The sequence below is a fragment of the Protopterus annectens genome, chromosome 6.part1, assembly GCF_019279795.1.
Source record: "Protopterus annectens isolate FY-2018-M chromosome 6.part1, PAN1.0, whole genome shotgun sequence".
Lineage (NCBI taxonomy): Eukaryota > Metazoa > Chordata > Ceratodontiformes > Protopteridae > Protopterus > Protopterus annectens.
The window spans coordinates 474,008,857-474,027,551 of NC_056738.1; positions in this window are offsets into that span (position 1 = coordinate 474,008,857).

The following is an 18,695-nucleotide window of genomic DNA, read 5'->3' on the forward strand; positions in this document are numbered from 1 at the left end:
AACAGGGAATGCTATGGCAATAAAGACCTGCAAACAGTCTATCAGCAACAAATAATGTGCATCTGACAATTAAACATATGGGTGTAGAGGTCAACACTAGGCTGTTTGCCCTAGGGAATGACAGCTTAGCCAGAGTGTGCTTGGTGTCTGCCGCCCCAGTATAGTAGGCTACTTTGCCACTGTAAAGTAGGTTACATGAGGCACCGTGTGAGGCTAGTGTGCTGTGCCTCTGTCAAGCAGGGACACAGTGGAGAGCCCAGGGTTTGAATTTGCTAAGCCACAGCCATGTTGTTGGTGTGGGCTGGAAGAGGGTTGCTGAGGACCTCTAACAGTAAGTGGGCGTCAATAACAGACTGAGGGGAGCCTTATCTGCATTGTCTGGACAATTTCACTGTCAACACTGTGTCGTGATAATTATGAGGGATTGAAGTGTCGTGCCGGTACTGTTCAGAGATGTCCTCCCTCTGTGGGCTACTGCTCTGCATTGTATTAGCTCACTCTGTCTGTTGGACAGCTCATATATGGCTGGTGTACATCTGACAGGTGTCCTGTTGTGGAGCAGTCATGGGTATATTTGGGATAGCATGATCAATGCAAACCTTTCACATGCTCATAGAATGCAATTGTCAAGGATTATGCAGAGTGGCCTGTATACTCCCCCAGCATGGGTCCTTTGAAGTCTTCAACCCCAGTCATCACAAGTGTAAAGTCTGCTTTTGATAAATACAGTTTGTTTGCAGTGACAACCTTGCCTGGGGGTGGGGATGGGATATGGATGGCCAGGGAAAGGTGGGTACAGTCAGATATCAACAATGGTGGTCTACCTCTGGTGTGGAACAGTGAGTACCCATGTTGTAGATGGTCAGGTGCAATATGTATTCCCCCTTGTGGCTGTGGTGAGTGGTTCTGCCATAGCACATGGACTCACAAATTGTAGTGGCTGTAGGGTAATGTTGTAGAGGCCTGAGTAGTTCCCACACACAATATGCCTGTACCTGACGTTAACAACTGGAATGGTGTATGTGAACACCTGCATATCTTGGCACTGTTCCCAGGGAAGTAAAGTGTGTGTCCTGGATGTGGGAGGGGTGGTCAGGACTGGTTGTGTTGTGTGTTACAGGTCCTGTGGTCATGAAGCATGGTATAAAACATAACCTGCCAGTGCGATGTGCATATCTGACCCTGACGTAGGTGGCTGCAAATGCATATATATGCTATCCCCCACCTGACAGGTAGTACTAGATGTACATACCTCTGTAGAAATAATGATGTCAGCACCCTATAAATACTGCAGGTGCAGAGCAGATTCCCAGTAATTCGGATAGTGCACTCCGCTAATGCGTCTCCCTCAAGTGTCATAATATAGTTAGGTAGGGGTTTGAATCCTGCAAATACTCAGTGGGAGTGGGGTTGGTGTTTGTGCAAGTCTGTGTGAGGAAAATGTCCCTTTTGGCAACTGGGAAAACGCACTACAGGATGCACATTCCCCTTTCTAAACACTGATGATGTCAGCACCCTATAAGTACAGCAGGAGAAAGGAAACTTCCCACTAATGCAAATAGCACGCTCTGCTAATGCATCCATCTCGAGTGTCATAACATAGTTAAGTAGGGATTTGAATCCTGCAAATGCTGTGTGTGTGTGGAGGGGATTAGTGTGTGTACAAGTCTGTATGAAAAAAATATCCTTTTGGCAACTAGGAGAACACACTACAGGATGCACATTCCCCTTTCTAAACACTGATGATGTCAGCACCCTATAAGTACAGCAGGAGAAGGGAAACCTCCCAGTAATGCGTCCGTCTCGATTGTCATAACATGGTTAGGTAGGGGTTTGAATCCTGCAAATGCTCAGTGTGTGTGGAGGGGATTAGTGTGTGTGCAAGTCTGTATGAAAGAAATATCCCTTTTGGCAACTAGGAGAACACACTACAGGATGCACATTCCCCTTTCTAAACACTGATGATGTCAGCACCCTATAAATACAGCAGGAGAACAGAAACCTCCCACTAATGCAAATAGCACGCTCTGTTAATGTGTCTGTCTCAAGTGTCATAACATAGTTAATTAGGGGTTTGAATTCTGCAAATGCTCAGTGTGTGTGGAGAGGGTTAGTGATTGTGCAAGTCTGTATGAAAGAAATGTCCCTTTTGGCAACTAGGAGAACACACTACAGGATGCACATTCCCCTTTCTAAACACTGATGATGTCAGCACCCTATAAGTACAGCAGGAGAAGGGAAACCTCCGAATAATGCGAATAGCGTGTTCTGCTAATGCGTCTGTCTCGAGTGTCATACCTTAGTTAGATAGTGGTTTGAATCCTGCAAATGCTCCGTGTGTGTGGAGGGGGTTAGTGTGTGTGCAAGTCTGTATGAAAGAAATGTCCCTTTTGGCAACTAGGAAAACACACTACAGGATGCACATTCCCCTCTCTAAACACTGATGATGTCAGCACCCTATAAGTACAGCAGGAGAAGGAAAACCTCTCAGTACTATGAATAGCGTGCTCCGCTAATGCATCTGTCTTGAGTGTCATAACATAGTTAGGTAGGGGTTTAAATCCTGCTAAGTGTGTATGGAGGGAGAGAGTGTGTGTGCAAGTCTGTATGAAAGAAATCTCCCTTTTGGCAACTAGGAAAACACACTACAGGATGCACATTCCCCTTTCTAAACACTGATGATGTCAGCACCCTATAAGTAAAGCAGGAGAAGGGAAACCTCCCAGTAATGCGAATAGTGCGCTCTGCTAATGCGTCCATCTCGAGTGTCATAACATAGTTAGATAGGGATTTGAATCCTGCAAATAGTAAGTGTGTGTGGAGGGCATTAGTGTGTGTGCAAGTCTGTATGTAAGAAATGTCCCTTTTGGCAACTAGGAGAACACACTACAGGATGCACATTCCCCTTTCTAAACACTAATGATGTCAGCACCCTATAAGTATAGCAGGAGAAGGGAAACCTCCCATTAATGCAAATAGCGCGCTCTGCTAATACGTCCGTCTCAAGTGTCAAAACATAGTTAGGTAGGGGTTTGAATCCTGCTAAGTGTGTGTGGAGGTGGTTAGTGTGTGTGCAAGTCTATATGAAAGGAATGTCCCTTTTGGCAACTAGGAGAACACACTACAGGATGCACATTCCCCTTTCTAAACACTGATGATGTCAGCACCCTATAAGTACAGCAGGAGAAGGGAAACCTCCCAGTAATACGAATAGCGTGCTTTGCTAATGCGTCTATCTCGAGTAGCATAACATAGTTAAGTAGGGGTATGAATCCTGCAAGCGTGTGTGGGAGAAGGTGAAAGTAGTGTGTGTGCAATTACATGTGTGAGAGAACTGAACCTTTTGCCAACCAGTACAACACTCCAGCTGCTGCATATTCCAATCTCTACACAGAGATGATGTCAGCACCCTACAAGTACAGCGGAAGAGGGAAAATCTCCCAGTAATGCAAATAGCACGCTCTGCTACTGCATCTCTCACTACTGTCATAGCACAGTTAGTTATGGCATTGGATTCCAGACATGCCACGTGTGTTTTTGTCACACAGAATGCCCATGTGTGTGGGTTGTTGTTCACAATAATGCATAACATCGATTAAACCAGTAATGGCAATGGACACAGATGATGTATGTGTGTGCCAAATACACATATGTACCTGTGACCTTCAATAGTTACCATGTCTGACACCTGCCACATGTAAATCCATGGTATTTGCACTGGATAACATTATGACTGTGGTCTTCTGTGCGGGTGCTGCATGTGGTATGTGTATATACAGTGTGATATGTAGATGGTATCAACCTAGCAGCGAGGGATACACATCTGGTCTGGGGCATATAGTCTACATGTTGTTGATGAACAGGTGCTGCATGTTTTCACCTGTTGTGGGAGTGGTAACAAGTTGTTCCATAGCAATGCAGTGACTACATGCTAGGAACCTTTCAGCTAGGGTGTTGTAGCTACAGTAATTCATCAGCATTCAGTAATACGTCAGCATTCCTGGTGAGGGTATGATGCCAACCAAGGTCAGGGTCATACCAGCCTGTGCCACATGCTCAGAGAGCCCTTCCATGTTCCCTATCATGTAGTCCAGGGAGGTACATCACAGGTCAGCCATAGTGGCATGGACAATGACTGAGTCATATGTGTCCATGCCTCTGACTGACCTGTATGCTTGTGTTATGTGGTGGACCATAGTGCCCCACAGGCATATCACTGTGACCTTCACCTTGTCCAGCCTGGTGAGCGTGATCTCACTGTACCAGACAATAAAGGTACCTAACACAACTGTAGCAGGTGTGTTGTCTAGCCGTACAGGCTGTGACTGTTCGGCACACAGGATTTGTGTGCTATGTGGTATGCGTGATGTGTTCTGGCATAACGTATGCCTGTATGTCAGCTGCAGAGGTGTCTGCCACTCAGGCAGGATGCTATTCCTAGGCTCCACGAATGGCCCAGTGTGTTCACATGCTTATACTGCTGTCAGTGTAGGTCTACATCAGACTGGTATTGTAGTCACTGTAGTATTTCATGCCACCTGACAGGTTATGCCAGTACTGGGTTCAGAGTGCTTAGTCCCCAGTTTGGCTATCTGGTTCCATCTCATACTTGTGTTGTACGTCCATGTGTAGGGGAGAGGGTTGACTGTGTACATGTGGCAGCTGTGATATTGCCACATGACCCACATATTCCCCAACTGTACCATAGGGGTGACTGACAACTGACCTTTGCACATGCTACCATAGTATTGTGATTGCCATGGTGATTAACAGCACATAGGGTCAATGGGAAACAAGGTACATAGGTTATAGGTTCATACTAGGCTATCTGCCCTAGGGCATTTATAAACCTAGCCAGAATGTGTTTGGCTGTTGCCATCCATTGTAAATCTATCTTGCTATGCCCTTTTTCGAGGTTAGTATACTGTGCCTCTGTCTAACAGTGACACAGAAGTGATACCCGGGGTAAACCTACGATGTCCTATCCACTCATCAAGATTCCTCTTGAAGACAGTCAATGAGGGACTCTGCCTAACCTGGACTGGGATTTTATTCCAGAGTGAAGGGAGCCTCTGGGTTATGAATCTGTCCCTCCAGCATGTCCTATTTAATTCAGTTCTGAGGTTCAAGTCTCTTGAGCGTGTAGCTCGATGGGATTTGGATATTCTGAGGTGCAGCATGCCCATTAATTCTGGGTTTGACATGGCTTTATACATCAGGCACAAATCGCTTCTGAACAGGCGGTATGCCACTGAGTAGAGCTGGAGTTTCTTCAACCGGTCAGCATATGGCATCTGTTTGAGCCCTTTGATCCTCTTGGTGAGGTACTTTTGGGGTCTTTCCAGTTGCTGCAGGTGTCTGGTAAGGTACATCCCAACAGGGGCATTGTACTCAATTATGGGCCTGATGAGGGATGAGTAAAGAGGCACAATGTCCTCCCCTGATCTAGATGTGAATCCCTTCATGATGAGGTGGGCTATATAAAATGTTTTTCTAACCACTTTGGCCACATGGTTGTCAAATGAGAGATTGCTATCAACTTGGGTCCCCAGGTCCCTAATTACTTCTTCTGTACTTAATGGATTACCACCTATGTGGTACTTTGTGGACACTTTGTTTTTGCCAAAGGGGATGACTATACACTTTTTGGCATTCAGCTTGAGGCCATGGCTCTGGCACAAGTTGTCTGTTTCAATGAGGCCCTTTTGGAGGATGCTTGTGTCGGCTGGAGAGTCGATTATGGTGGCCAGTTTACAGTCATCTGTGAATTTGGTCTGCCACAGTCCTTCCATGTTGGCCTGTACCTCCGATAAATATATACCGAACAAGAGAGGTCCCAGGACTGAGCCTTGTGGGACACCACTTGTAACTGGTTTGGAGTCTGGCATGGCTCCAGCAATTCTAACCATGTGGGTTCTGTCCTTGAGCCAGTGTGCAATCCATCTAGTGACATAGGGGTTTATATTTAAGCTGGTGAGCTTCTCTAGAATGCCCGAGTGGGGTATTGTATCGAAGGCTTTTGAAGGGTCCATGTAGACTGTGTGGACCACCTTCCCCTCGTCAATGGCCTTGGTGACTGTTTCAAAGAAATCAACCAGGTTTGAGAGGCAGGATCTGCCCTAAACAAAGCCAAACTGGATATGATCCAGTGTCTGTAGGTCCCCAATATCTTTATTTATGAGGGCCATGATGATCCTTTCCATAGCTTTGCAGACCAAGCTAGTCAGGCTTATGGGGCAATAGTGTCCAGGATCCATTGAGGCACCACCTTTCTGTAGAGGGACCACGGTTGCTGTACACCACTCTTTGGCCACATATCCTGTAGTAAGGCTGGGATTGAACAGTAGTTTTATGTTTGGGTGTAGCTCTTCTTGGATTTCATGTAGGATACAGCCCGGGACACTGTCTGGTCCCACTGATGCAGTGTGTATTGCTTTGGAGAGGGCGGCTCTTACCTGAGCATCTGAGATGTCAGGGGGGCAGCACTCTGCTGGGATAAATATTTGCCCTTTCGGTGTGGAGTGGGGGGAGAAGTTTGCGCTGAACCTGTCAGCTAGGATGTTGGCAATGTCTGTGGGTTTGGTGTTTCTATTGACATTTTGGACTACCTCTGAGCATATCTGGGAATTACCACCCAGGTTCCTAACATAACTAAAGAAAGCCTTGTGATGATGCTTAGTGTCCTGTGCAATTTTCTCTCGAAGCTGGCCTTAGACAATCTTATGAGTGCCCCTAGTTTTTTGCTAATACTGATCAGTGATGCCTTCCCTTTTTGGGATTTTGCTGTATCATTTAGTAGCTTCCTCCTTCTATTGTATAGTTTGTTTATGGCTGGGGTCCACCAGACAGGACGTCTGCCTTTGGAGGATTGGGTCTTGGTTTTATTCGGGATCGCATGATCCATGCATTCCTGAAGGTGTCCATAGAATGCGTTTATAGAGGAATCTGCAGTCTGGTCCATATTTTCCACAGGCCCAGGGGCTTTGTAGGTTTCCACCTCAGTTTTGAGGAGTGTGAATCTGCTTTAGAGAAGTTGTTCACTGTGGTTTTCTGGGCAGGGGGTGGGGTCTGGATGTGAATATCCAGTGAGATTAGTTTATGGTCTGATCTTACCAGTGAGGGATACACTTCTGGTCTGGAGCATAGAGTCCCCATGTTGGTGATGATCAGGTCCAGTATGTTTTCCTTTCTTGTGGGAATGGTAACAAATTGTTCCATAGCATTTGAGTTCATATATTCTAGAATCTTTGGGCAAGGGTGTTGGAGCTAGAGTCATGCTCCCAGTCTATGTTTGAGTAGTTGAAGTCGCCCAATATAATGGTGTTTGGAGAGACCTTCATATTTTCCACTGTTCTCAGGAAAGCCAAGTGCAGTTCTTGGATTTGGGAGGGTGGTCTGTAGCAGGCTATAACCTGGAAGGCAGTTTTACCCATTGTTAGTTGCACATGGATAGTCTCTGATGCTTGGTGCTTTGCCACCAACCTGGAGGTGTGGGTATCTTTGATGAATATCAATACTCCCCCTCCTTTTGTGGTTCGGTCCAAATTTTGGGGCTGAAAAGCATGGTATGAGGTATAACCTGGTAGTGCTGGGGTGCTCTCAGTAGCCCTGAACCAGGTATCTGTTACTGCACAGATATCGATGTTCTCCATGCTAAGGAGAGTTTTGAGTGCATGCATCTTGAGGTTTAGACTTCTGGCGTTGAGTAGCATTACTCTTAGTTTCTTATCCCTTGTGATACCTATGAAGGTGGGTGTATCATTTGAGCCTTGCCTAACAAAGGCACTATGGGGGTAGCAAGAGCCTTTGCCAATATCCAAAAGCCCAGGGGTGACAGGTGCAAGCCATCCCTGGTGAAGCAGGTGGTTCAACAGAAGATGAGTATGTGAGGGTGTAGTGCCTGTGATTAGTTAGCAGTGGCATATATGACTGCTCACGTGGACAAATGCCAGGTAAGTCATATGCAATGTGTCCCAGACAACGTACATGTGAACAAGACAAACAGTGACGTTCCGTCAAGTGAGACATGGACATACATATAGTAAGCTATGCAGATGTCACTAGGAGTCCACAGAAGCTCTGTAACTATGCATTGCAGGTGGGATCAGTATTCCGGGGTAATTGCAAGCAAACATGCATGCAAACAAAGCTACAGTAAGCAGGGCTGCATGTAGTCCATTGTACAACAAACAAGCTGTACCACTTCCAGTAGGTAACACTGCAAATATGCAGGCACTATGCACATGTACATGGAAATACACAGGTCAGATGGCTAGGGTCCAATCTCAGCGCACACAAGTGTACAGACCATGTACTGTCAGGATGTACAATAACTGGATGGAAACTCATGTGCTCATACCTGCAGTAATACACATGTCAATAACAGACACTGAGCCTTCACTCAGTGGTGCCATACTTAGTAGGATGTATGCTACCTGGCCTGCCACTACAGTATCCCAGACATGTATGGGGACTCTCCCTCCTGTGACAGTTAGTTTTGTGTGTTGGGTCTGTCTAGCATGGTATGAGATGTGAGCTTGCAGTGCTAGGGTGCTCCTGTGTGTCCTGTACCAGTCGTGTAGTACTGCACACATATCAACATCCTCAAACATCCACATTGCAGAGTCCAGTGTGGGCAACATGCCATTTGCAGTTTACATGTCCATCATTGCATATTAATACTTTCATTACCTTATCCCCTGTGCTACCTATGTATATAGCCTTCTGTTGACATCCTTACCACCAGTATGCCAACATGTGCAGATGATACACTATGGTACTTACCATGGGGGTAGACAACAGTACATGACAATCATACCCTTACTGCATCAGGCATGCTGTGATATACCCACAATTATTTCAGCACACAGTACTGTTAACAACATGATACTATTACTACACGTCTATGTAGTCACCCTGTGCATCAGCAACATGTTAACCTGCACCTGCACTGATGTTACAGATTGCAGGAGGTGGCACAGTTTCATCATATGCACAGGGTGTGAACTTGGTATGCCTGAGTCAGCCACCGATACCACCAATTGACATGTATGTGTATGTGTGTTGGTGAGGGACAGCAGTACAAGATGGGGCAATGTTGATGCAGTGTGTGCATGTATGCGGTAGCCCTAGGTGTTGTCAATTTGTATGTGTGTATGGATGCACACAGTTCCACCTCATGGCTGCCATATACTGGTGTTTGTGGACAGCCACAGACTGTACCTGCCAGGTCATACAGATCAGTGTCTCTTGACACGGGCACGGTACCTGTGCCTTGCAGGGGTGATACGGACTGTATCTGCTACAAACCCAGACTGGGTACTGTCATCAGAAGCAGGTGTTCGTTGACTGGACACAGATCCCTGTCGGGCCTGGCCAGAGCCACGTGCATGTGGTCTACTGGGGCGGTCTGATGACAGCACAGACCCAGCATTGCTGGAGCTGCTGCTGGCACTATGGGGGCGGCCGCAGCCCTGTTGTCGTCCGTGATGACTGCCAGCTGCTGCTGTTGCTGGCATACGCCCACGTCAACGCCTCAACCGTCCACCATCGCCCTGGCTCATGGACATGTAGTTGTGGAACCAGTCTAATATGTCCCCACAACATCTGTCTATGACATCGGTGAAATTACAGATGGCAGCCGCAATGTCACGCATACTGTCAGTCATGGCTGTGCAACATGCTGTCAACTCCCTCAGACCCTGTCTGGTGTACCGTTCCATACGTGACTGTGCCTGCATGACAGTCCAAAACATAGCTGAGGTTGTAAGACCTCTGTGGGCACATCTGACAGGGGCAGTACGCCCACGGATGCTCCCACGAGAACCCCTGGACATCTGTCTGTGTGGTACCATCTCAGGGCCATGCCCAAGGCTGCTGTGTGGGGAGGCATGTGCCACAGATACCACATTACCCTGGTCAATGCCCACTGTATGCTGTCCATCACCTAGGGACATTGGTGACAAAGGGTGTATTGGCAGGATAACTGTGCGCATTGATGGGGTTGACAGTTGTGTACTGTCAATCGGCTGACCAATGATGGACCCTGGCATACCTTCATGTGCCATTACACAGATGTCATAATTATCAGTACCCATGGCACCTGCTTCAGATTCCCTGCTGCATGACACCAGAGCAGCACCAGAACCTGTGGGAGGGAAACAGGAAACACAGTTTACAATGTCTACACAATATTACCAGTGATGCACACATCCACACATACACACGTGCACACGTGCACACATGCACACATGCACAGGTGCACAGGTGCACACATGCACACATGCACACATGCACAGGTGCACACATGCACACATGCACGTGCACACATGCGCACATGCACAGGTGCACACATGCACAGGTGCACAGGTGCACACATGCACACATGCACAAGTGCACACATGCACACATGCACACATGCGCACATGCAAAGGTGCACACATGCACACATGCACACGTGCACACATGCACATGTGCACATGTGCACACATGCACACGTGCACACATGCACACATGCACACAGTTGTACACTATTCGGTATGCGAGATATCAACACACAGACACAGACACAGACACACCTGCATGCATACACAGAGCACTACTAAGTGAGCCTAATATTACTATTAGTATCAAGACTATTAAAGGTATTGTTAATACACACTCACCAGCATGGATAGGCTGCATTGCTGTTACACCGGCGGGACCTGCAGAAGTGAGGAAACTAATGTCAGTGGGCACGACTGTGCCATTGTTACTGAGTATGATACAGGTCAGTAGTACAACAGTCGCCTTTCACAGGTCAGCTGCTGATATTGAGGATATCACACTTGCACATTAAATACTATGATGACAGCTACAAACCAAGGACACACCTCACACATGCATTAACTACCAGTGTACACAACAGTCAACTATACATATTGCATATTACCTGCACGCTCATAGTCTTGCTGCTGCGTGGCGCCAGCCTCCATCATAATGCATGTCTGCTGCTGTTGTTGTTGGCGTACTGGAGCCACTACACTCATGAGTAGTCCCTCCAGTCTGGTGAGTGGGGGATGTGTAGCCACCCCACCACCTGTGGCGACCTGTTGCCTGTGGATATCCGATGCACGCTGATGGACATTTCTGATTAAATCACTGCAGTGATGTCGTACCTGCTCATATGTCCTATTATGCATGCCTATGTCATTTTCCCGATGGATCAGGTCTTGCCACAGTGCAGCCCTCTCCTGCTGATTCTGGCTGGTGCGGGAAAAGAGTATTGCATAATCCCGCACCAGGCTCTGGTGTATCTCCTCATCCTCAGCTGTGGAGTAAGCTGGATTTCGTGGGTGAGCCATGTTCCTGAAAAAGGAAATAACCTGATATCAGCAATATATGTCAGCAGAATTTGGCACAAATACTACACATGCTATTCGACTGTTATGATACGACATATCTCACATATATAGCATCTGTCTGTCTATTGGTGGATACACATGTAAATGGCCAGGTATCAGTGCTCAGCCAGCAACTGTACAACAGTACCTGGCACACTCTATATGACATACTACCAAACCCCAGCAGTCAGAACACTGATTCAGGTCCAGAGCACCTCCTCACTCTGGGGGTTTGTATCTAGGTACTGTATGGGCTACATCATCAACTACTGTGAGCTGACCACAAACTAATTGCCCTGGATATACATATCCCACCTCCACCACCAGCACAAACGACTATAGTGAATAACATTGCAAATGCAAACTTTACACTTTGTAACAGTGACATGGTATCCTTTCCGCCCACTGGGCCAGTGGAAGACACAACCCACAATGCTGACCCCTTCACAAATGCTTTATACAGACATCTCCGAGAATGCATGGATCATGCAGTCCCATATATGGCCAAGACACTCTCCACAAAGGGACAGCATCCGTTCTGGTGGACCCCAGCCATAGACAGATTGTATTACAAAAGATGGAAGCTACTGCAAGACAGAGCATAATTCCATAAAGGGAAGGCATGTCTCAGCAGCACTAGTAAGGATCTATTTCCCCTTATACAAGCATCCATGGGCAACTTTGAGAGGGAAATCAAGAGGGACACTACAGATAACCACAAGGCCTTCTTCAGTTAACCAAACCCCAGCAGTCAGAACACTGATTCAGGTCCAGAGCACCTCCTCACTCTGGGGGTTTGTATCTAGGTACTGTATGGGCTACATCATCAACTACTGTGAGCTGACCACAAACTAATTGCCCTGGATATACATATCCCACCTCCACCACCAGCACAAACGACTATAGTGAATAACATTGCAAATGCAAACTTTACACTTTGTAACAGTGACATGGTATCCTTTCCGCCCACTGGGCCAGTGGAAGACACAACCCACAATGCTGACCCCTTCACAAATGCTTTATACAGACATCTCCGAGAATGCATGGATCATGCAGTCCCATATATGGCCAAGACACTCTCCACAAAGGGACAGCATCCGTTCTGGTGGACCCCAGCCATAGACAGATTGTATTACAAAAGATGGAAGCTACTGCAAGACAGAGCATAATTCCATAAAGGGAAGGCATGTCTCAGCAGCACTAGTAAGGATCTATTTTCCCTCATACAAGCATCCATGGGCAACTTTGAGAGGGAAATCAAGAGGGACACTACAGATAACCACAAGGCCTTCTTCAGTTATGTTAGCAACCTGGTCAGAATCCCTCCACTATGCTCATAGTTAGTACACAACAACAAATAATTCACTGAAACCACAGATATTGACAACATTGTGGCAGACAGGTTCAGTGCAGGTTTCACCCCTCCCTCTTCCCCAAAATAAGACATAGTTATCCCAGCTGACTGTAACCTCCCTGTCATCACAGATGTCCAGGTGAGAGCCACCCTCAGGAAAGCAGAATACACAACATGAATGGGGCCTGATGGTATCCCAGGTTGCATGCTACATGAACTCCGACAGGAGCTACACACACATATAGAAGTGCTATGTAACACTAGCCTGACTACAGGATATGTACCTGTACACTGGTGCACAGCAGCAGTGTTTCCACTCCACGAAGGAGGCACCTCAACATGCCAATACAATACAACACAATACAATACATTACAATACAATACTATACAATATGCTTTTGCCCCTGGGACTACAGCAGCATACTGTTCTGCTACCCTGACCATTGTGACACATGTGATGTGATGGTACCTGCTGCTGTCAGACAGTTACACAGGGTGACTCATATGGCATATTACCTATCTGACTAACATTCAGCAGGGGTATGTGTGACATGTACTTATGGGGAGTCTTGCTTCTTAACACATGTGGTTTATTGCAGGGTATGTCTTATCTGTGGGTAAGAACCTTTACCTCCACATGTGCTCTCTATTGCAGTGGCACGGATGACACACAGCAGTCATTTAGGTTGTGGATGGTGTGAGGTGTTACTATGGTTGTTGGACATCTGTCATGGGTGTGACTTAAGTATGTAAACCCAGGAGTGGTAACCTCTATGTGGGTAGTATGTGTGTACTCTATGGTGTTGTCAGTCACTGTGCATTGGTAATGTGTTTGAGTGCATTGTCACAGTGTTGTACATGTCACTGTGTCCTTCTCCATATCTGTAGCTGTCATGTGAGGTACATACCATGGCAGCCATTATGTGGTGTGGAGGGGTACACTGACCTACATGTCCATAGCTGACACACCATGTCTGCTGACACATACCATGTGCAGGTATTCCAGGAATAGTGTGCCACTGTGAATATCATTGGGGGGACTATTGTACACATTTATGACCCTGTTCACCCCTGACACATGCAGTGGTGGGCAGCCAATCACATATCTGGTGGTTACTGGTGTAGGTGATTTGAAATGGGGTACTCCAGTTTTGACACTGGTGTTCACTCCATGCCTTTGTCACCAGGCACCTGTTGCAATACATCTGTACACATGTGCCTCACTCAGAATATATATGCATCTCTCTCTCTCTCTATATATATATATATATATATGTATATAGATATATCTATATGTATATATATATATATATATATGTCTGTATACATATACACATATATATATCGATGTACATAGATTGCTATAGATATGGAGAGGGGGGGTGACAGAGAGGGGGTGAGAGTGACAGAGGGGGTGGGACAGGGGATGTTGAGGTTGTCATATACAGTCATACCTGTAGATAGTCAGATCTGTCTGTCTATATATTGATGTACATATATTGCTATAGATATGGAGGGGAGTGTGACAGAGAGGGGGTGAGAGTGACAGAGGGGGTGGGACAGGGGGTGTTGAGGTCATTATATACAGTCATACCTGTAGATAGTCAGATCTGTCTGTCTATGTATATGTATCTACATATATCTATATCTGTATGTGTGTATTACATATATGTTTGTACATATTCTATCTATCTACATCTGTCTATGTATTCCTACATCTCTCTATGTATGTATACATATATGCATATTATATATATATATATATATATATATATATATATATATATATACATACATACATATTATGACATACATACGTATCCATATGATAGATAGGTATATCAACATTTTTGTTTACCATACTGTATACACACACTAACATACTGCTAAACATACATAACTGTGAAACCTACTTTGTACATTGCACTGCAACCTACATTCAACCTACATTGATATGTGCACATAGATGCTCTCACATACAAATGTATGTACAGCCTTCACTGATAGTTGCTGTATGTCCCCTGCCCTTTGCACATCTTCATATACATATGGATACAGACCAATGACACATATGGAGGGTTCACAGTATGTAGACCTTTATAGTATTACTTTACATTACCTGTGTTTGTCACAGCTGCTTGTGTTGCCATCTGGTTTTGTGCCCTGCTGCTCCACTTGCCAGTTGTCAGCTTTCAGGTGGCTGTTGCTGACCAGTTTTGTTTGTGTATGTTTAATTTTGTTTTTCTCTGTCTCTGTCTCTGTTTCTCTCTGTCTCTCACTTCCTCCTCAGGGTGCAATGAAAGTATTGCATATCTGGACTGGGAGTACAGCATGCTTTTGTAGGTATCTGCATATGTCCATGTGATGGCCTCTGCACCAATTGTTAGCCAGCATTTGCTAATTGCATGCAGCCAGTTGGGTACTGATTGCAGTTCTCACTGTGATTTCAGAACAGTGCTATAAAAAGGTATGTGAGATAGGCGTAGCTCTTTCAGATTTTAAGGGCAAGGACCATGCTGGTATGCTGTGGACAATGTTCTGTGAGTGTAAAGGTTGGTATCTCTCTCATATTTCCAGCTGTGTTGTAGATTAACATTTCTCCATTCATTTCTCCAGTTTCCTGTACTAACTGTGTGTGTACACTGACACCTACGACTACTACTACTGTTAATGTGTGTGTGTGTACTTTCCTGTGGGACATGTGGTGTAACTGGTGTATAGCAGTGGCTCTTACACTTTGTTGCTATGGCTTCAATATTTGCCCTTTACAGTCACTACTTGTATGCCTGCTTGGTGTCCTGACTGTAGTGTGCTGCTGTGGCTTTCCTATTTTCCATGTACATTCACACCTTGGAATGCTTGCTATATCTGCTAGGGTGTTACAGCATGCAGTGTGGTCTGGCCATGGTGTGGGCCTTGACATCTATTAGGGTATTTGAGTATGCTGCTGAGAAGGCCTTAGACACTCTCAGGTGCATCTGTTATCTGCCTCATGGAATGGTACATATCAGTGGGGTACACCCATTAAATTGTCTGGTATGCTGCAGTTGTGACTGTGGGATAGCATGAGCATATGTATTACTACACTTTTTCTATCACGCAAGTGGTGCATACTTTCATGACTTCATAGTTACCATTGCATGTGTTGTAACACCTTTCTGCTTACTGTTTGTACATTTCACATGGAGTCTGTGGGGCATTCCTGTAACTCAGTCACTGTTGCTATGTCTAGGCTCTTAACTATTCAAATATGGTGGTGTCAAACCTCTCATGTGTACAAAAATTTGCAGGTTGTCCACATTTCTGCCTCATATTTTGGTCAATATCTCATGCACAGCTTTTTCTGGCAAATCACTCTGGGCTCAAGTCAGAATATAGTGACAAACATTTAAGTTTTAGACTTCATACCCTTCCAAACATCCCACAAAATGCAGAACCTGTTACTCTCTGAACTGTCTAAGTTTGTTGTAACATTATTTGTAATGTGTCCCTGGTTTTGGCCCTTTGCTCCACATATTTTATTACATGGTCCGGATGTGTTCCTGTAACAGGTTGTGGGGTATGGGCAGTGATTATCCTGCTGTGAGTATGTGTGTGGCTTGCAAGGTGCTACAGTGACATTATTACCTACTAGCTACCAACTAGCATGGCTGTTTCTGTTCACACACTACTATCATAGATATCCACTAGATTTGACAGTAAATATACATGACATGCTTTGTGTACTACACATCCTATATTCCCTTTACATTCATTCCTACTATTACATGATATATTTATTTTAGCACAATGTTTTTGTATAACAGTCATGGCTTAGGGGTAAGTCATGCAGACTAGTGTTTCCAAGGTCCTGGGTTCGGGACTGACAGTGGGATTTTATTTTGCTTTTGAACTGACTACAGGACCTGTCAATCAGAGTGACTAAGGCACTTTTAAGCAGTTGTAACCGGGTTAGCGCTGGTTTGCGCGGAGCTCACGCATGTGCACTGGCATTTAGCTCTGCAAATGTGCAAATGTTTGCAATTTGGTGTGACATTTGACACCTTCCACCCCTGAGAGAGGTGTAAGGACAACAATAATACTTGTTGTACAGCCAATTGTAATTGACAGTTTCCATGTCCAGCAGACATGTGTGCAAAATGGGCAGCTATCTATGGGTCATAATTTTTTGTGGGTACAGAGTGCCTTTTTTTTTTTTTTTTTAGGTGAGAGTGGTATGTCAGGTGAAGGAAGTTGGTATAGCTGGGGAGGTAGGTTGGGTAGGTCAACAGACAAGACAAACAAGATGCATACAGGGGTGGTGTGTGACACATGTGGGGGGGGTTACACAATTGACGGGGATGGAGGTTGGGATATCCAGAGCCCACAGATGGCAACAGTGGAACTGATATCCCCACCCATGGGCAGTTGCCCCTGTTCCTTCACTGCCCAGGATGCGGCTGTGCTGGGGGCTGTGTAGGCTGGGCAACAGGCATGCCCATAAGTTGTGCCACCTGTGCCTCAAGCTGGCGTAGGGGCCCAAGAACAGAGTCCTGGATCTCCCTACGCACCACAGTCCGGACGCTACAGAGGGTGAGTGGTGGTTCTCTTCTGGCCACGCTTGCAGAGGGGGGACGGGCCCCATCCCCTGCAGTGCTTCCACCTGCAGGTGGCACAGGGCCACCAGAGGAGGGTCCAGACTGGGCACTAGTGCCAGGTGCACTCGCCAGCTGAGGTGGGAGAGGTGGGTCCGCTGGAACCCGCCTTCCCTGTCATCCTATGTTTTGCATTATGTGATGACAGTTTGGGTTAGTAACATACAATACCATTCACAATTAGTTGTAACAGCATGCATTAGTATTCCCATTAACCAAACACCCAGATATTCACACCATTGAGCAGTGAGCATAACACATGCATAATTTGAACAGCAATACACAGTCCAATAACATGCAGGGTTGATTGATGGCAACAGGCCATCAGGTTTGGATGTATGAACAGGGCAGATGCATCAACGTACATGCAAATATTTATGACCCAACAGGACAAATGTCCAAGGGTGTTAATTGTGATTGCACATACCAATTTCACGTGGAATGGATTATATGTGGTTATAGGGTGGGGTGAAGAAAATATTATTAACACCTTTGAATACCAATACATATGCTGTACATTTCTAATAGCTACTGATATATACACACTGCTGTTCTAACTACAGTTTCCTATATGATAACTACTTCAATTTGGTGATTGGACTGTTGCTGCTACATCAATATACATTTTATTGTTATTCATACACGTTCATATCTGGCTTTGTTCAGCTACATCATCCTGCTACATTTGCTTTATATAGCTTTATTGCTTTATATAGCTATAGACAACTGTGGATGTTTGATATTTCAGACAATCATACTATCTGCATATTGCAGACTGAGAGCAACATATCCAGATTTTGGGATACACATTCCAGCTGCAGCAACACTTTGAACACATTTCGCAGTTTGGTTCTATTTGTCACATTCATTTCATTCTGTACTGACTGCAGTATACTTTATTCGGGGGTTCTTACTACTTTATTTGTGGATTCATAACTCTTTCTCACACTCTCTCACTTGTTTTCATTCTACTATTCAGGATAGTAATTACTTCTAGGCTTTATTGACATATTTTACCTGTAGTTATTACAATCCTTTCCAGCAGTCTCACTTCTGTCATGTTTCAGTATTTCAACAGGGATATATTTCACACATGTGATTTGCTCATCTTCTGCAGCTGTACTTTTCAGCCTGCTGCAGGTTGTGTACTATTATATTACAGGTGGGGCATCTTTATTTCAGACTTTATTTCAGACATTTTTATTTTTCTGTTTGGATTACAGACTGCAACACACTTTTGTAATCAAGCAATACTTGCAAACACTTTTACACTGTTACTTGCACATTTTATTACTTAGTGACTACACTGCACTCTTTTGCTAACTG